This window comes from Octopus sinensis, linkage group LG4, assembly GCF_006345805.1.
Source record: "Octopus sinensis linkage group LG4, ASM634580v1, whole genome shotgun sequence".
Classification (NCBI taxonomy): Eukaryota; Metazoa; Mollusca; class Cephalopoda; order Octopoda; family Octopodidae; genus Octopus; species Octopus sinensis.
The window spans coordinates 87,588,837-87,610,630 of record NC_043000.1 but is presented as its reverse complement, the minus strand read 5'-3'; the positions used below and the strand labels follow the sequence as shown (position 1 = coordinate 87,610,630).

General features: G+C 34.9%; 1 protein-coding gene across 4 annotated transcripts in view; it reads right to left on the bottom strand.

The window, feature by feature from the left end:
* Positions 1-21,794, bottom strand: part of LOC115210951 (nociceptin receptor-like) — a 178,982-nt gene that overhangs the window by 33,536 nt on the left and 123,652 nt on the right. For 3 of the 4 annotated variants that reach the window (XM_036502235.1, XM_036502234.1, XM_036502237.1), the window contains one exon: positions 1,826-1,877. The exons of the other annotated variant lie outside the window; for it this stretch is intronic. The gene's annotated coding sequence lies outside the window, so the exon portion shown is untranslated. The remainder of the gene's footprint in view (positions 1-1,825; positions 1,878-21,794) is intronic. 4 annotated transcript variants of the gene reach the window in all.

Here is a 21,794-nt window from a genome sequence, read left to right as displayed (position 1 = left end):
CTTATATCGGCATTTTATTTCCCCTCTCTTCTATACTGTTCAGTAATAACTCTCTCCACTGGAGTACTTTCATAGACTCTGTTGTGCATAATAAGCTCGAAAAATAATTACTGGGATCGATTCATTCGTCTAAAACCTTTCAAGGTGGTGTTCCGTCATGGCCTCAGTCCAATGATTGAAACAAGAATAAGTTAAATGATACTGCAAAATTTCATTAGAAATGCATTTTTCAGAAATTTATAAGTAAACTCGTTCTGATCTTCGTATGAAAGCTCACTCTCCTTCGCCCTCTATACACAGTAAAACATGAGTGGATAAACCAGAGATCTACAACAAGGCGTACTGAGACAACTGTTGACAATAAGTCAGGTTTCGTGTGGTTAGACGGAGAATAGGCCGATGTGAAGAGAAGATAAATGATTATTCAAGAACCAAGGAAGAGAAGGTGTAAGTTTTTATTGGAGGAGATAGTTGGCTTGTAAATACAGCAACTCATATATTACCTTTATCTTCCATAGTTATACATGAATAAATTTTATAAAATATATTACACGACGAAACAAAAAAACAAAGGAGAGTTATAGTTTGTCTTTAATTGTCTATTAATTGTGGCTTCCCTCTTAATAAGTGGACAGGAAAATTTTAGCTACATGTATCTTAAGAGAAAACTTATTATCTCGCTTCTGTTGTCTTGGCTAATGTTCATTTTTATCTGCCGTTATATGTATATATGTATATCATGCATATACCTTAAAAGCAAGTAAGCCGATAGTCATAGAAGTACTTATCAAGGCCCATAACTTTGGATTAATTGTTATAACATACCTAGTCCAATATTATAGAAGTTGAAAGGAAGGAAACACAATTCTGCTTTATATATTATTTCCTATTTTCTTAATAAAATATTACTTAGGAACAGGAGTATTACTTAGGAATATATTTCAAATCCTTGGTAACAAATTCTTTTGGATTTCTATCAAACTCCACTTTTAATTATAGCAATTTGTTTCCCCAAAATAATAGAGTGATAAAATGCGTAATGCATTCTTCAAAAGAAAGTAGAACATCAACGTTAATATCGCCATCAGATTCACTAGTAAACAACCCACAACGATTTTTTTGAGAATACATCTTACTGTCAGAAATCTTACTACTCCTGTGCAATCACCTACTATAATAGCTAGACAATACTTATTAGTAAGGTTCGTATTTAAAATAAATGGATTTATCAAATTCTGATTTCGACTCCAACAGACTTATTTTAATTCATTTCTGTGAATTATTTTCTTCCGCATGAATGCCAACAACGCTTAAAACTCTTTTAAGTAGAGACAGCATTCATATCTAATGGTGTCTGAATGCTTTTCCTCCTCTTTTGTTCTAGGATAATCATTTATTTTCTCTTCCTGTTGGCCTACTTCTTTTCCTCTACCACATAAAACATTATAAAGTATTGAGTAATTATCAATGGGTTTCAGCCAAAGCTACCTAACAACGTAGTATGTACACGCACAAGCACACACACACACGCACACACACACACACACACACACACACACACACACACACACACACACACACACACATACACACACACACAAACACACGTGCATATATATTGATACTTATACACACACATATATTTATAAATAAATGTGTGTGTGTGTGAATATATATATATATATGTATATACATATAAACATATATATATATAAGGAGAGAGAGAGAGAGAGAGAGAAAGAGAGAGCAAGAAAGACAGAGACACAGACAGAGAGACAGACAGAGACAGAGACAGACAGACAGACAGTTGTGCATAAATACATACCTGCATATAATTCTCTAATATCTCAGTTTGCTTTTTACTCCTCGAGACAAAACTGCAAGAAATAAAATTTCAATGAATTAATTTATTCATTTATTTGTTTATTTACATTTGCTCTACTTTCATTCATTCATTCAAATGAAGTTCGCCTGCTTTTAGCGCAAGCCATTTTCTACGTTATTTTATCATGTCTGTAGACAGAATCGTATATAAAACTAAATAAACCAGGATCAATCTGGTATCGAACTTTCCTTGCCTCTAGCGTTGTTGCACTATTTCCGGAATTCTTACGTCGATGTTCGTTTATTTATTTATTCCCATCTTATATTTGTTTATATGTTTTGTTTATTTGTTTTATTTGATACGGAGCTCTGCATGCCAGTTGAAAAATCAATTCTTACGCATTACTTAAGTAATCGTTTGCGATATCAATTTTCCTTACAATTTGTATCTCAAAAGGTAAAAACTTGGAGACATATAATTACTTAGTCATTTTCTCAAGGTATTTGTCTCTAATTTGAAGCAACTGATGATTGCAAGAATGTTGACATGTAACGCTGTCTGAATTTTATCAATATATAGTTTTGCTAATACGTAGAACATTGGTTTGTAATAAGAATTCTAGCTTTCATCTTCTAAAACATATATGTCAACATTTATCCGTTCACGTTCGTATATCTGTGTGTACAAATTTGCCTTGTATGTGTGCATGTACATCAATGAGTGCGAATATTTCCAAGTAACATATGCATCAGTATAGATAAATACAACTTTGTTTGTATATGTATATGTATATATATATATATATATATATATATATATATATATTATATATATATATATATATATATATTGTATTGATTTTAGGAACAAGTCGTATGTTTACATGCTAGGTTAATAAAATTTGTACGTCGCTATGTGCATGTTAAATACATTTTCCTAGTGTGGTGCATTTTATTAAGATGCTAATTGTTTGTTTAAGGTGCATATATTTCTATAATATATAAATATAAGATGCGAGTCAGTGCATGATATATACAATCCGTCAAGATTTTTGTAGAAGGTGAAGCATAGTTATATAATTGATGCAGTCTTCTGTGAGATCTGTCAAGTTGGTTAGATATATAGTCAGGTGTAAAGTGTATATCCTAGCAACGTGCGCCTGTATACGCACTATTATTCAATTTGCACGTATGTTTATGTTTTCTTAGGCGTGCAATGCATTCCTATGCTTTTCGAATCAATCTACATGATATGCTACTACCAGTCGTAAGTAAATGAAACTGAACCTAAGGAAAATATCAAAATATGATTGTCACATGCCAAGTTTCTTATCTATAAATGCACACATATGTATTTATCTCAGTAAATTTGTGTTTAGGCTCACGTGAGCAAGATTCGTTTAGAAATGTATGAACACACTTAAAAAAGGCAATGCCTATGTTTATCGACAGACATGTCAGTCAACGACAGCAGACATTAAAGCAAAGTTATATAAACTTTCCGCCAAAATGTTTTTCGAAGTTTCTAGAAATATTGCTCGCGGATTACAAAAGGTTGGCGATTTGAACCCTCAAACAAAGCAACCACACTTTTCACATGGAACTCTGTCACTTTTCTCTGCAAGATGTGCTCTCACTTCCTTTTACTTCTCCTTGCATAATATGTGGAGGTGCAACGGCCCAGTAATTGGGGCAGCAGATTCGCGGTCGGAGGATCGCGGTTTCGATTCCCAGATCGGGCGTTGTGTGTGTTTATTGAGCGAAAACACCTAAAGCTCCACAAGGCTCCGGCAGGGGGTGGTGGCGACCCCTGTTGTACACTTTCGCCCCAACTTTCTCTCACTCTCTCTTCCTGTTTCTTGAGTAACGCTGCGATGGACTGGCGTCCCGTTCAGCTGGGTGGGTGGGAACATACGCCATAAAAACCGGGAAACCGGGCCCATGAGCCCGGCTAGGCTTGAAAAGGGCGCATAAATAAATAAACATAACATGTACTGAATATATAATTATTCTTATGCTTTAATCCCTACATTCATGCATATATACATGCAGACATTTTTCTATATAATTATGTTTTCTTTTCTATTATATTTATGATAATAATGGATATAATAAACATGTTAACTAAACATTCCTTTTGTCCTCCACATTGTAAAGCTTTAAATGACACATACGTCCTCTCAAAAATGGGGTAGAGTTAATATAATATAAATATACTCTGACATATGTAGCATACAAACAGTTTAATATAAATATTTAACACGCAATTTATTGTGGTTATCCTTGTCTAAAAATAAAGCCTCTTACTTTATTACCAATGAATGTATAATTTTCAAACAGGCACATGGATAGATAGATAGATTGATAGATAGATAGATAGATAGATAGATAGATAGATAGATAGATAGATAGATAGATAGATAGATAGATAGATAGATAGATAGATAGATAGATAGATAGATAGATAGATAGATAGAGAAAGCGGTGGGGGAGATATGACCTGTAAACGCACCATAAATTCTGCGGATGATACCAAGCATTTGAACTAAATCACGTACACTACAACCCATCAACGATCCAAATGAATAATGGGTATTTCTATTCGCTTCTATATTATAGAGATAATCTCATTGGTTTGATGTGGTGCTTCTGATAAATTAAAGCGCTGATGTTGAAATTTTAATTGTTATGTAGCTTAGAATATTACACATGCCAATTTCTTTGAATTCTTGATCTTCGTTCGACCTATGATGTGATGATATGGAAATCACGCTGGTGTGTTTATATATATATATATATATTATATATATATATATAATATAATATATATATATATATATTATATATATATTATATATATATATATATATACATATATATATACATATATATATACATATACCCCCCCACACACACACATGTATATATATATACATATATATATACATATATATCAGGTCATCCCATAAGTTCTGTCCGATTTTTACCTTTGTTAAAATTGAATGAAATTTAATAGTATTTTAGAATGTTTAATGGAATTTAAAATTACTTTTATGTATTTGTGTACATTTAAACCAATTAGATATTATTTTACAGAATAACAGAATTAAAATTACTATGATTAAAACCCTTTCTAACATGGAAGTATCCAAAGAGCATTTAAAGCACATAATGTTTTATGAGTACATGAAATGAAACTCTGCAGCCGAAGCGACTCGAAACATGCACTCAGTTTATGAGAAAGAATGCCTGAATGTAAGAACTTGGTTTGCAAAATTCAGAAGTGGAGATTTCAGCCTTGAAGATGAAGATCGAACAGGACGTCCAGTTGAGTTTGATGATAAGCTCCTCGAAGCATTACTTGATGAAAATCTTGCATTATCATTTGAAGAATTGGCAATAAAGCTTAGTTCAAACCATACAACTGTTCTCCGTCATCTTCAACAACTTGGAAAGTTTCCTAAACTTGGAAAATGGGTGGCTCACGAATTGTCCGAAAGCAACCGCAAATCCCGAGTTGACATCTGCTCTTCTCGCCATTCTCACGAAATCATTTCATCCTTTTTGGATAGACTTGTGACTGATGACGAAAAATGGATCTTCTATCGAAATGTTAAGCGTCGTAAGCAGTGGCTTGGTAAAAGGGAAAAAGCTCAACCACAACCAAGAAGGAAACTTAATGGAAAAAGTTTCTTCTCTCTATCTGGCTGGATTGCCAAGGAGTAACTCACTTTGAATTGTTACCACCTAATGCAACAATCAATGCTCAAGTCTGCTGTCAGCAATGAGAGCGTTTGAACCAAGCTTGGAAGAAAAAGACCCGCTTTAGTTAATCGAGAAGGAGTGATGTTTCATCAGGACAATATGCGACCCCACACTACAAAGATCACATCAGAGAAGATCGAAGAGTTCGGTTGGGAAAAAATTCCTCATCCATCTTATTCTCTAGACCTTGCTCATTCAGACTACCATTTGTTTCGTAGTTTACAGAATCATTTGAAGGACATAACTTTCGCAAGCGAGGAGGAGGTCGAAACTGACATTTCAGAGTTCTTCGCTTTGAAGCCAAAAGAGTTTTATATTGATGGGATTAAAAAGCTTGTAAATAGATGGAAAGAAGTCATAGATAATCAGGGAAAGTACATTGATGATTAAATTTCAATTAAATATAACATTTGATCACTTGTTTTCTTTATTCCAAAATCGGACAGAACTTATGGGATTACCTGATATACATACATATATATATATATATATATATATATATATATATATATATATATATATTATTAGATGTATATTATATATATCATATATATAATATGTATATATTATATATTATATATATTACATATATATTATATATATTATATACATATATAATATATATATTATATATATATTTTATATATGTATTATATATATATATATATATTTTTATGCTTTTTACCCAAGTGGCTGCGGTCGTGCTGGAACACCACCATGGCACTCCCTGCTTATGATGTGCTCTCTACACGTTCATTGCATGGCATTTCCCCGGCAGCTGATGTAGTCCAATCAAGACTTTCGATGGCACATCGGGTGTATAAGAGAATTTGACATCGCTGACCTCAACTGTGTCTGATTTCGAGCCATCGGTTCGTCTGGTGTCGTGGATAGGAAAGTGTCGAGTTTTTCTTTTTTGAAAACCTCTACACCCATGCCTTGTCGGTCCCTCAATTGTTTTGGCAGGGCATTAAAGAGCTGAGTTCCTCTGAAACCGAGGCTGTTGCTATAACTTGTTCTTATGTGAGATGCAGTGGACAGTACCATGCAATGGCGGCCTGTGCGGGTATTCGTATAGTACTTGATGCCAAATAGTATAGTATATTATATATATATATATATATATTATGTACATATATAGATATATCAAAGAAATATATGATATCTATATTATATAAATATGTGTTATATATATTATATGAATATATTATATATATATATATCATATATATAATACATATATTATATATATATGTATTATATATATTATATATATCTATATATATATACTTGCAAATGCACTCGTCCTTTGCACGGTTTAAGCTGCTTTGGTGTATGAGTAGCATGGCAATCTATGTTTCCGATTAACCTAAGAACAGAAGACCAAATTGAAGGTTGGTTACTGTGGAAGTCGTTGCACTTTTAATGATCATACATCCTATAAGTTTGCAAGCTATGCAAAGCAGAGCTACTGAAGTGTTTTGAGAGTAGATTACTCATAATGACTACCAAATATTGTTGTTTTACATGAAAGCGAAATTTCTTGTCAGAAACAATCACCTACATTTTGTAAGGGAATTGAAGGAAAGCGTTGAAACTTCAGCTCTGTGACTTTATTTTATTCAACAGCAAAGGGAACTATTTTTTAGGAGAGAAGTATGATTGGTATGTTCAAAAATGACAATAAGCTACTTGAAAAAGTAGATTTAAAGAAATGTATTTACTACGTGCTTACAGTGTGCGACGACTCTGAAATTGACTGCAGGTAACGAAAAATAAAAACATGAAGAGTTCGACTTCAGTTCACGAATACTACTTTGAATCTTTAGCAGTTCGCAATGAAAAGATGTTGCATTGTAAGGCAGACAAATAATATATATTAAAAAGGTGAAAATACCTAAACAATATTCTGTAATGCAAATATACGACTATATAGATTTAAAAAGTATGGAAAACAGTCGAAATAAATAAATAGATAAAATCCTTTCACTTTTATAACAGTGTCTAACCAAAAACACAAAATCAAAACATACCGATACACATACAAAAAAAAAGAAAGTAATAATGCATAATTACAGCATATAAATAAATAATAAATAGAAAATGTGAAAACCACTAAAAAGATTCTCTAATATACGACCATACAGGGTAAAAAATTATGGACGACCCTAGATGCAAAAAAACTAGGTACATACAACGAATTAGAGAAAAACCCGTGTAAACCACTGTTTTTCACGGTTTGTCCTTCTACGCGGAAGCTCTGGGCAAAATGTTATAGTGCATGACCATCCTTAGGACATAAGTAATGTTCGTATAAAGTTCGGTGGAAATCGGTTGAGAATTGTTGAAATGTACGCGTTAGCCAATACACATACACATATTGTGATTTATATATATATATATATATATATATATATATATATATATATATATATATATATATATACTATATATATATCTTATATCACGGGAGATAGGGCGAAAAGCGACCTGTCTCCAGCATACTTGAAGTGCTGAATTAATATGACTTACAATATATATATATATATATATATATAATATATATATATATACACTCTTTTACTCTTTTACTCTTTTACTTGTTTCAGTCATTTGACTGCGGCCATGCTGGAGCACCGCCTTTAGTCGAGCAAATCGACCCCGGGACTTATTCTTTGTAAGCCCAGTACTTATTCTATCGATCTCTTTTGCCGAACCGCTAAGTTACGGGGACGTAAACACACCAGCATCGGTTGTCAAGCAATGCTAGGGGGACAAACACAGACACACAAACATATACACACACATACATATACATATATATACATATATACGACAGGCTTATTTCAGTTTCCGTCTACCAAATCCACTCACAAGACATTGGTCGGCCCGGGGCTATAGCAGAAGACACTTGCCCAAGATGCCACGCAGTGGGACTGAACCCGGAACCATGTGGTTGGTTAGCAAGCTACTTACCACACAGCCACTATATATGTATATTCAGGGTGCGATATGTAAATTGTCGTTATCTTATATTTTATATTTCGCGCATGCTTTGATTTTGTCGATTATACAGTATAGTAGGGTCAGTTGGGCACCGTCTGTGAGAAAACAGCACCATGACACAAATTCCAGAAATTTGGAAACGACACGCTATACTGCTTGGCATTCGCATCGTAAGCTACAATACGAACATTTCAGAGTGTTTGGGTGTTAATCTGAGGACAGTGCAGAGGATTCAGAAAGAGTTGGATGAGTCTAATGGTGATTATGAAGGTACGGCAGCTCGGGATACTTACTCTGATCGTTCTGATCAGAAAACAACTTTTGAATTTGTTGGTGAGATTCAAGCCATCATTGACAACGATCGCTTGAAGTCAATCAGGTCCGTCGCCACGGATATGTCCGTGTATGAGTTTCGTATCAGGCAATTAGTGCAGGAAGACATTCGGTATTCCTCATTCAAGATGTGAAAGGGCCAATTTTTATCCCAACCTATGAAGAGCAAGAAAAAAGACCGAGCTACAAAACTTTTGAACAAACTTAAGCATTCCCTCCAACCGAACATGGTTTGGCTTTTCTCAAACGAGAAAAACTCACTCTGATCGTTCTGCTGGAAGCCCTGTCTGTCAACAAGCAAAAGGACCTAGTCATGGCTGTCAGACAATTTCTGCAACTGGAACATCTGGCCACTTAAGTCCCCAGATTGCAACCCACCTCATTACTATGTGTGGAACGCAGTTGAGTGAGAGACCCCAAAAAATCCTCGTAACAGCAAAGATGGATCGAAGGCAAGGATTATGGCAGCATTCACCACTTTAAACAGGGAGACCGTCCAGAAGGGTTGCAGGAGATTCTGAAGTCGTTTGGAGACCGTAGTTGAAGCTATTAGCGATTTAATTGAATAAATTTACTCCTTAGTATTTCAAGATATTTTTATGTAATTTGGTAAATATATCTGTTAAAATAAGATATCAGTGTTTTCATTTTTGCGTAATTTAGACGAGAATTTATTCTCTTCACTCTGTATCTCTATATATATAAAGCTGAAGTTGTCTGTGTATGACAGGTCTGGTAGCCCTCAACTAACACTATCTCCTCCGAGACCCTGTGGCACAAGTTGACCAAAATTGAGAGTATGATAGAAGAAGGCTTGCTCTTCCTTCTGTAGAAGAAAAACTTCAAATTGGACCATGTTAAGACCAAAACTTATTTACATCAAAAAGATGCTTTTTTTCTATGAAAATCCCTATTTCTTACGATTTTTTTACTGCTGTGTCGCCATTTTTCGGTGTATTTCAACCAGAAAGCTACATAACGCAAAATGTTTACTTTCCAAAAATTCCAATTCTAAAGGGTCGAAACAAACCCGAGCAACGCCGGGCGATACTGGTAGTATATATATATATATAATATATATATATATATAATATATATATATATATATATAATATATATATATATATATACATACATATATATATATATATATATATATATATATATATATATATATATATATATGTGTGTGTGTGTATATATATATGTATGTATGTATATGTATATATATGTACACACATATTTATATAAATATGTGTATGTATACGTATATACACACACAAACGTACACAAAGACATACGCATATATACACACATATATAAGCATATATACCTGTGTGTGTATATATACATATATATGTGTGAGTGTGTGTCCATATTTATATATGCATATATAGATAGTTAAAGAGAAAGAGAGAGAGAGAGAAATCTTGTGTTTTCAAATCTAAAATTTGCGAGTGAAGGAGGGGAGACTTACTCTGATATAAACCTTATATATAATAATTGTAACGTTAAGTGTTTCATCAATTGGGATGTAAAAAACGAAGTGTTTAAGATTGTAAAAAATATCGATTTAAGTAGCTAATTTGAAAGGAAGGAGTAGAGTACATGCCACAGGATAATCAGAAATCTAATCCCATCAGTAAGTGTGTTGCACGTTTTAGCTTCGGGCAAGTGCTTTTAGTTTCTAATATTGCCATCATATATGTATATATATATATATATATATATACAATTATTTTATATGCATATATATATACATATACAGGCATACATATATATATTTAAATGTATATATATATATATGTGTACCTATATATAAATATACATATTTGTATAAATATATATGTATGTGTGTATATGTATATGTATGTATATATAAATATGCTTACATACACACCTTCATGCAAATATATGTACATACATATATATGTATATAATTATATATACATACATTTCATGAAAACGCTAGGAAGATATATATTTATATTCAGATAGATATAGATACACATCCATCCAGATAGATAGATAGATAGATAGATAGATAGATAGATAGATAGATAGATAGATAGATAGATAGATAGATAGATAGATAGATAACATACATACATACATACATACATACATACATACATACATACATACATACATACATACATACATAGACAGATAGATTGATAATCAGCATGTTCTTTTTCGAATACAACAAATTTTTTCAGTTACTTTTCTTTTTGTTTTAATAGGAAATTATCGAAAAGAATTAGTTAACATTTTCAATTATTAAGGAACTCCATGTTTCAGCATTCCCAGTGTAAATTTTAACGAAAACTATCACGGATGTTATGGAGTAGGCTGACGAAAGTGTAACCTTCGAATGCTTTAAAAACAAGAAAGTTCTTCCATAACGTTGTTGAAAATCATTTTTGCGGCTTCACGATTAGATATATTGATAATGACGAACATCACAATAATTCGCAATTCAATATCATTTCTAGCGATACTATTGTTTTCCGACTTTATATATATTACATTAGAGCTTTTATGAAATATAACTAACGTTGAGAATGCCTTTGTTAGAGGTAATGCAGTTATAAATATGGGAAGAGATAGCATTATTGTTGTTGTAAAGATTTAAGGAATTATAATGGTTGACAAAAATGCTACAAGGTTTATAAAATTTGTTGCCTACCTTAATTGAATTTCTTTGAAAAATCTTATGATATCAATGATTCATAGGAAAATGGAAGAAGATTAAATTTAGAAAGCTTTTGGTTTCTTGAGTTTGTAATTTAAACTATAAACTGATTATACCATATGGTATGTTTGATATACTTCATGTGCTTAAGAACACACATCCAGTTGTACCATGTATTTTATCTGTGAATCCAATTTTAAGAAAAGGCACGTTATAGCAAGGAAAAGGGTTAAAAAGCGTGCCTTTTGTAAAGTAAATGAGGACATATGCCTGTTAATATTTGGGACTAAAATTTCTTAGAAAGAAGGTGGGCGGAATCGGAAACTTGCTAACAGAATATCACTCAGCAAAAAATGTTTCAGTTTTGTTGTTTGGATGTTGCTTGTTGTTTCATTATTTCATAATGGCCTCTTTGAACCAGTTTTCGTCCTAAAGTAGAAAAGCTATTATTATCATGATAAGGAAAATGTATGCATTTCACAATTTAGGTTAATATCCAGATACTTAACAACGAGGGTCGGCTGAACAGGTTATGGGCTGACCAAGATATTCTTATGGAATGTGATCAAATGGGGTTTCATTTTTAACATAGTCCACCTTGTGGTCAAAACTTCTTTCATCGGTGTTGCAGTGCGTGGATTCCTCTGGTGAAGACACTTTCATTCTGTTGGTCAAAAAATCCATTAACAGCAGACATGATACTGCTTCCTAGCCAAATGTTTTTCATGTTGGGAGACAGATGATAGTCTAATGGAGTCAAATCAGGAGAATAGGGAGGTCGATCGACTAGTACAAAACCACAGCCACACACGTCATCTACTGTACTTGTAAGCTGGAGCAATGTCCCGATCAAACAAGACACGCTTCGTAGGTTCTCCTGGGTCTTTCGTATTGACAGCCTTTCGTAACTGCCTCAGCAAGTTGGCATAATACTCTCCATCGATGGTGTGACCCTTTTGAAGATAGTCAATTAAGGTAATGCCATTTACATCCCCAAAATCGGTGCCATCACCTTCCCTATAGATAAAACGATGTTGACCTTCTTTGGAGCAGATGAGAAGAGGTGTTTCCACTGCATGGATTGTTTCTTTGTCTCTGGCCAACACTCGTCCTGGGTTACGAAATGTTCAAAGAAACCAGCTGGATCTGCCTCAAACAATGTCGGATTTTCCCGTGATGTGATCTGCTTGGGGCGCTTTTGATCAGGTGTCAAAAGATGTGGCACTCACCAAGCAAAAACCCTTATTAGGCCAAGTTCATTGCGCAGAATGGTCTTAGCTCTCTCATAGGATACGTTAATAGTCTTCGCTATTTAATTTATTATCAATTGGCTGTCATCCATCACCATGTAATAAACTCAGTCAATGTTTGCTTCAATGGTGGCAGTTGCAGGATGTCCCAACCGTGAGTCATCTTCAAGACTTTCCCTTCCCCTCCTAAATTTATCTGCCCCCTTTTGCACTGCTGATAAAACTAGAGCATAATCTCCTAACGTAGCAACCATGTGTTTGAGGGCTAAATCCTTTCCCTGAAGGTACTTGGTAATACCACGATGCCAAATTTTATCCATTTACATGAAGAATTTAAGCAGTGAAATGTCAGTTTACCCAAATAAAATAATGCAGCTATTAATATGTGTTGAAATTAATGCATGCAAGGTTTCACAGCTTTAGTATCACTTCTTCATAGTTTATGAACTTTTCGGCCCACCCTAGTATGCTGCGAATAATTTCAACAGTAATTCTTAAACATATTGCTTTAACGAGATCTGTTCTAGTTCATAAGAAATAATTTCATACAAAAAGTCTGCAATATGGTTTCCAGTGATTTTGTCCCGTCGTAGAATAACATGGAGACATCAAACCATTAGACAACTTTGGATGTTTTATCGAATAACAAAATAGATCTCCATCCAGGCAAAAAAATAATTCTCTAATTGGTATAATGATGTAAACAGAAAGTTAAACCCGAGTAGGCTTAGTTATGGAAGATTTAGCATTCTGTAATATTAAGTTATTTGCGGTGCTATATATTGTTAACAATAAGCTATGCTATAACCGATGAAAAATTATTCTACAATAGAAGGAAATGCCTTTGGATTTAAAGCTTAGATTTATGTATAATTTTTTTTCGAAAATATTATTAAAGATATTTTCGTCTTATCCAGTGATACATTGATTTTCCTGGAATTTCGTAGCTATGTTAAATTCTTGTTTAAAGAATTTTAGTAGTAGTTGGAAATTAATACGCTGCTAACTCTTTTTACCCAATTCAAAAGGTCTCATTCAAATTTTTGTTTCTCCGAAGGTAGTATGCTCTTCTGCGAATAAAGTTCTCAGTGAGAATTCCAGGTATATGTATGCCAAATTAATATGCACTAGCCTGAGTTTGTCAAAATAATCTGCACAACCATTTGATTTTTCTTATGAAATGTTCAGGTTTCTCTGAGGGAAGATTTCTTTAACATGATTGGGAAAATTTTGGGTAGAAGAATTCAAACTATGAAACTATAATTCCATTATAGTTTCATAGTTAGTTTGTGTTTTTTTATGCCTATGCAAAAGGTTTTTACTCTATTAAGGAGTAATATGAAGATATAAACACGAAAATGTAAATAGAAGGAAGAGAAAAGATCACTCAACACAAAAAATATATTTATATAATATTTTGAAATATGGAACTTAACGAATTCTTTCTTCAAGTTTCTCGCATGAAATTGTCTCCATGCTTTTATATCATTGCTTGAACATTTATATTTTGCATTCAGACTTATGCCAGCTGTATCGACTTGTTTGATTTATTTCTACTACTCTAAATATCATTCGACTCCTAATTTTCAGAGGGTAAAATTCTATTCAATAAAATACTCTTATTCCATTTTAGGCATCCAACATTCGTTATAATATTCAAAATTTTTCACTATGCTTATACGACATATTAAACTTCATGTTCATTTTTTAGTTAGTCCTTGCACATGCTCATGGGAGGAAAACGTTGATGGAAAGACACATAAAGAGAATTTAAGCCTGGGTGAAATTGGAGGTAGAGTGAAAATAAAAGCCGAAAGAAAAGGTATGGTAGAAAATAAAGAAGAAAGGGTATGATTGAAAAGGAAGAAGAAAAGGAAAGAAAAATGAGAAAGATGGAAAGGAAGCCGCTCAGTTTGAGGTAGGAAAGAGGTGGTTTTTGTTGTAAGGTTAACGACCGCAAGAAGCAGCTTATGAAAAACATTATTAATATACACATGTGTAACTCTGTAGGCGAACAGATGGAGTCAAGCTGCGGATAGAAAATAATCATATTTAGGCACACGTCAACAGGCAAATATAAAAAGAAACACACAGAAAACAGACATACATAGTTTAAGAAATAAACAGGGATAATGGAAGTTAAGATGCTAACTTGCATGTTCTCATACGTATGAACACACAGACTAAGGTGTACGATGCTACAGTAAGCAATGTGTGTCTATACGTACGACATCCATACGCATGCAGTGAATGTATACAAATGTAGGTGTAGAGATGGGTGTATGATTAAGGAGCTCACTTCACAACCAAGTAGTTTCGGGTTCAGTTCCATTGCACAGCACTTCAATCAGGTATCTTCGTCTATAGCCACGAACCTGCTAATGTTTTGGGAGAGTTCACTGTATATTATATATATATATATATATATATATATATATATATATATATATACGACTGGCTTCTTCCAGTTTCCATCTACCAAATCCACTTACAAGACTTTGGTCGGCCCGAGGATATAGTAGAAGACACTTGCCCAAGGTGCCACAGAACCATGTGGCAGGGAAGCAAGCTTCTTACCACACAGCCATGATGATGATGATGATGATGATGATGATAATGGTGTCTCAATAAAAACGCCGGTGGTTGCGTCAACTCATCACCAAAACTATCATCTTTGAGTGAAAATGACAAATACAAATGTAATGAACAACGGCGTAAATGAGATTGAAACTGATAACGGTGAAGATCTCTCGCTCAGCTGGTGGTCAACTGCACAGCACGGTAACCCGGTCGTCATCTAGCTACTGCGGTACGAAAGAAAGGAGGAGTAATTTGCTGGAGCAGACTGAATGCAACTGTGATGGAAAGTTATATCCGAAGTGAACATAACAGATTTGGGCAGAATTGGAGAGATATGGCTTGATAAAGGAACGTAAGATGTAACCCGAAAGAGAACAAGTGACCAAGTAAGATAGATAAGAAAGAAAGGCTGCTTAACAGAAGTACAAATCAAAGAAAGCAAACGCAGAGTCTTCCAGACGGAAAATAGCAATGTAATACAAATAGATGTCAATGACAGTAAAAGCGGGGATATACAGGTTCAAGTGCCACATAACTGTGCACGAGGAACCAGAGCATAACTTTTCTGATGAAGGCTTTATAATTGCTGATAGACTACATGGTATTAATCAGAAGAAAGAAAGGGTTACTATCAATAAAAAAGATGAAGAATAAAATAGAATAAAATATATTCTATAGAAAATAGAATAAAATAGTGAGGGGTACCAAGTATTAGACAAGATGAAAACTAATATCACCACAACCAACAAATTAATATATGCTGCACCAATGGTCATAACGGAAAGATTTGGTGTCAAGATATCACAATCCCCAATGAAAGAAAGAGAACCCTAGTGGGAAAAGAAGTTACAAGACCAAGTAGAGCAGTTGCGAAATGCCCTTGCGAGGGTAGATATTCTTAGCCACGGGGATAGAGTAAAACCTGGATTCCATAAAGAATATAAAGGAAATACTGGCTGAAACAAAAAAGGATATAAGACAGTAATGGAAGAATTAAAACAAAGTATAAAAGCAAAAGCTGCCAAGATCAAGGGATACAGTTACAGAATTGAAAACTTTAGACGAAATAATTTGTTTGAAGTAGATCAAAGTAGATTTTACAAGGAACTAAATGGAGATGCTACATCGAATGCACCGCCTAACAAAGAATAGACAAATGAATTCTGAAGAAACATTTGGAGTCACGAAGTGAAACACAATGGCGATGCAGAATAATTAAAAAGGTAAAAGATATGCCAAAATAGAATATTATAACATCAGATCAAGATAAGTTAGGTGAAGACTACATAAGTAGGGGAATATTCCAAGATGATCCACTCACCACTACTATTCGTGGTTGCCTTTATCCCCCTTACACTGACACTGAGAGAGGTTAAATCATCCTACAAATTTAGAAGTGGTTAGAAAATAAACCATATCCTGCTTCTGGACAACCTGAAATAACGTAGATTTGCCAAAATAGAGAAACAGGAGAAAAGTGTCTTGAAAGGGTTGCCAAACTGGAAATCTCTTGGGTCGGATTTGGCTCAGGATTTTTGCTAAAACGTTTCTCTGTGCTGCTAAAACGTTTCTCTGTGAGATTTTCCTGAATGGATTATGAAATGTAAACCGTCGCTGATAGTGAAGTATCAAAAGAAAGGGAATATAGCAAATAACTATCGACCAATGACCTGCATTCCACTGATGTGGAAGTTGCTAACAAATGTTATTGCAAAGGATATATATATAAGTATCATGAAGAGGAAGATATACTGCCTGAAGAGCAGAAAGGATGCAGCAAAAGTTCCAAATGGACAAACGACCTATTATATATAGACCAGCATGTCCTCCGAGACGTCAAAACAGGAAGAAACACCTAGCAAAGATTCTTTTTTTCTTTTTAGGTTGTCTAGGGGGGGAATGGGTGGGTTCGGTGTATGTAGCGAGAGGGTGGGTCTCAGAAGTTATGGGTGGGGTGGGCAACGTTTGGAGTTCCACATGACACTTTTTCTCTTCTTCCTTTTTCCATCTACCACTCTCCATTCTTCCTTTATTTCATCCTCTTGCTTCCTTTCCGGCATTTCTTCTGTTGTTTGCTTTTGTAGAGGGTAGTGTGCCCTAATGTGGCCCTTTTAGCCACATTTAAAATAGCGAAGAGTCCTGCCTTCCACCCACACTTTCAAAACCAGTTCACCAATTGACAGTCTCCGCTAAATATTCCAGTGTCTCCACCGCAGCTTGTATAATCAGGTCGACCGTCTGTCCCTTCCACACTGAGCCGTCCGTTTTTGTTGCTTGGAGGATGGCCACCTCCTTTTCGCTACCCAGGAGAATAGACGCCACGGCCCAAGCCACATCAGCTTCTGGTGGAATCCCCTGCACTCTTATCCTTAACGTCCTTTCTGTGGGTAGAAGGACCACTTTATTTGTTTTTATTGTTCTCGTTGCGTTCTGTATTGCTTTTGCTTCTGACTTGAATAATACTATTATGGATCCAAATTTACTCCCTCTGGCTAGATACATAATGTCTGATCAGACCGAGCACAATGTCTGTTCAATGACCCTTTCTTCCACATGTTCAATTCTACTGTTTTCCATCGAATATACTTTGTATATCACATATTTTCTGTCAATTTGTTCCATTTTCTTCTGGGGTGGTAACAGCTTAACGTCACCACCTACTCTAGTTACCATTTTTCTGTAACTTTCGATGTTGGAGAGGTCTACCTCCCTCTTTCTAAGCTCCGCCGCCTCTGCAAAACTTGTCTTCTTCAGAACTTCATCCATTCTTTCGATGACACGAACAGACTCCTCCTCCGAAAAGAAAAATTCGGAACCACTAAGTTTCGAATAGTACATTCTCGTTGCTTATCTCTTGATACTATCAAGAGAAAGTACAACTTTAAATCGCTGCTAAAGCAGCACAAAAACAACTAACAATTTGACCAATAATAATTTTAACAGCAACTGTAAACATCAACTAACCTTTAGTGTAACAAATTTACGACTTTGAACAACTTCACTCGACTCCGAACTATTTTCTTTATTATGAGCACCTTGGCTCTACAAAGAAGGGACAATACAAGGACAGACAACACGACACAGTGGGGTACATAAAACATACGAATGAAATTATGAATATAATGATATAAAGAAAAAAAATTAAATGTCTCCCCCCCCCACATGCAGGTAGTGTCATTTAACTGTTTATGTATCACATATTAACTTATAGTTCATTATTCTTTTTTTGGATCAATTTTTTTGTTTTAAAAGTCATTGTTTTGAAATTTTAAATATTTCACTTACTTTCATATAACATATTCTATTATATCTTCTAATGCCACCACTGGTGGCATCTCATCGTATCGAACCTGTAACGGTGACATTTCAATGTTTTCACCAAATAGTTCCTTTAATCTCTCTCTCTCTCTCTCTCTCTCTCTCTCTCTCTCTCTCTCTCTCTCTCTCTCTCTCTCTCTCTCTCTCTCTCTCTCTCTCTCTCTCTCTCAAGCATGACCGCCCTGTCGTCCTCGGTACACTCCCTCCCTGATAACTTGACTCTCATTACATTTTTCATTTTTGTAATCTTTCTCTCGATCTCTACACTCTTTTTATAGTCTATCATCATTCGAATGTGTTTTCCTATCGGTACCAACTCCCGTTTTCCGTCGTTATTCTCTCCTGATGTTCCTGGTATCGGTGTCTCATCCTTCTCTGTATCTATCTTACTCTTTATTATTGCTATCTCTCTTCTCTCTTCCTTTCCTTTCTGCGCACTTCTTTCCTTCTCCGTAATTTTCCTTTTTGGTGTTTCTGGTCTTTTGCATTGATTCTCCTCTATGTTTTCTTTTATCTTTTTCTGTGAACTTTTGGGTGGTGAATTACCGTTTTCTTCTCTTTTTTCTTTCTCTTTCCAACAGTATACTTTTCTCCTACATTTTCTATCTTTTCGCTTACTTGCATTTGTACCTCCGCTCTTTGTTCCTTTTCTTCTTCCTGCTGCCCTTGTTCTACTTCCTTTTCTTGTTGCTGGGGACATTTTGCTTACATGTGCCCCTGTACTCTGCAGTGGTAGCAGATGGGCGGTCTTCTCTCCAGTACCACTCTTAGTTTTATATCCCCGGGTAATACAATCCCTTCTATTTTCTGCAAATCTGGTAAACTTATTTGGACCGTTGCCTCGAGGCTGTATCCCCCATCAGCTGACCTCTGTTGTCCTTGTGGCTTTCAGATTTTTTGTTTCCTCTTCTGCGTTGCAGAGGATGGCTGCCACCAGCCATGCCTCATCGATCTCTGGGAGCACTCTGCCAATCCTAACTCTGGCCGTACGTTTGCCTCAGTAGGTGGACAGTAGTGCCCATTCTGACGACCTCAGTGGCACAGTGGAGTACTTTATTGCGTCCTGTTCGGTCGCAAACCGAGCCTCCACTGTACCATACTTCGTTCCTCTAGTGTAGAATGTCGTGAGGTCCTTTATGTCCTTTAGACAGTCCTCCACTGCTTCCACCGTCGCTATTTCCACAATTTTATTTGATGTTGACAGCGTTCTATAAACTACTGTCTTTTTTGTGACTTTCTCTTACACTTCTTTGGACGGTAGTAACACTTTACTCGGACAAGTCATCTCTCGCAAGGGGGCATCCTAACTCTCATTACATCTCCCCTTTTGAAATTTCCACTAATGTGAGAAAGTGGAATTTCTTTTAGTTTTTTTCTTTGCAGCTCCTCTCCCTCTTTTGTTATACGTATAGTCGGAGCTGCCCCATTACACGAAATCCACTTTTTCAATGATACCGTTTTTTTCCAATCTGTCCAACTCATCGTCCACTTACTTTATTTCTGCAAAAGACACCTGCCTAATAGTCTAGAACACAGTTGTAACGTTATCATCTAATTCAAAACACGCTTCAGTCTTTGTGTATAGTTTGTCCGAGAGTACTTGCGGAAACATTTAAAAAAAGTTTCTCCTTAACTCTTCAGACGAATTATTTTTAGAGCGACAAACATTTATGTTTTTACAATAGGTCCCATAAATCGAATAATTTTTCCATGTGTCCATATTTACTATTGAAATATCACTTCCAGTATCCAATTGAAGTTTAATATGTATTCAATTTATTTTTACGTGTACGAATTGTCTTATATGGGAGTCGATTTTTGTTTCTGCTGAGAGCACTCTAGCATTTTTAACGTTTGATCTTAGTAATTTTGTTCTGCAGTGTGAAATCTTGTGACTTTTGCAACTGTAACATTTTTGATTTTTAAATGGACAGTCTTTTCTGAAATGTATGCCCCCACATCCATAACATAGATTAGGACCTGGAGCTCTTTTTATGGTTGATCTTTTCCGGTCGGCATATCTGTATTTTTGAGGAATCCTTTTCTTGAATTTTTTCTACATCGGGTTTCAGGTTTACCATCCTTTTACATTCTTCTACCACGGAATGTAAGGTTAGATCTTGGATCACTTGTTCCAACTTAGAAAGAATTCTTACCCGAATTTCTGTATCTTCGCTTGCTGTAAGATCTTGTACAAAAATAAGACACTTGAACATCTGAGGTGCAAGTTCTTCGAGTTTAAAATTTTCACACCTCCTGTTGACTGTTCCTGCGTATGTGATAAAATCATCATTCTCTTTTTTCGTTATATTCCATCACTCCATTCGAGTGTTAAATAGAGTAGTTTTATCACCGAATATGTTACACAGTAATTCTATTGTTGCTTTAAAACAAATTTCATTGTTTTTTTTAGGGAAATATGAAATTACGGTAACGTTCATGCTCTAACGGAGCTAATTTTCGCAATAACTTTTTGTTCGTCCGACCATGATTTGCAATCTTGCTTAAAAATCTTCTCGTACCTTCAGTAGTATAATGCAACAATTATACTCTCCTCTGGGTTTAAGTGAATTCATTAATCGAATTCGAAACGCCGCCCGGCGAAAACGGATTTATCTTATTTTTGGACTTCTTTCAATATTGCTTCAATAATTGTTGTTGTAGTAGTTGTTGCTGTAATAGTTGCTTCTGCAACACATGTTGCTGCTCTCGTTGCTTTTGCCAATAGGTCTTCCATTATTTAACGAGTTGTATCACGAACAAATTGTTTAAATAACCTACGTTAGCTTCGAAACCCTCGTCGCCAGATGTTCTAACGTATTTAGTTACGTACATTAAATAAGATAACCAGACAATAGTAAAAACAATGTAACGAATTAACAAATCTCTTTACGAACTAATAATCAATATTCCTTGTGAACTAACCAGCCGACACCTTCTGATTTCACTCTACTATCAACCTACTCGGATCGTTTCTATTCTTCGTAACTCTCATCACAACACTGTCTCAACTAGTATTGTAG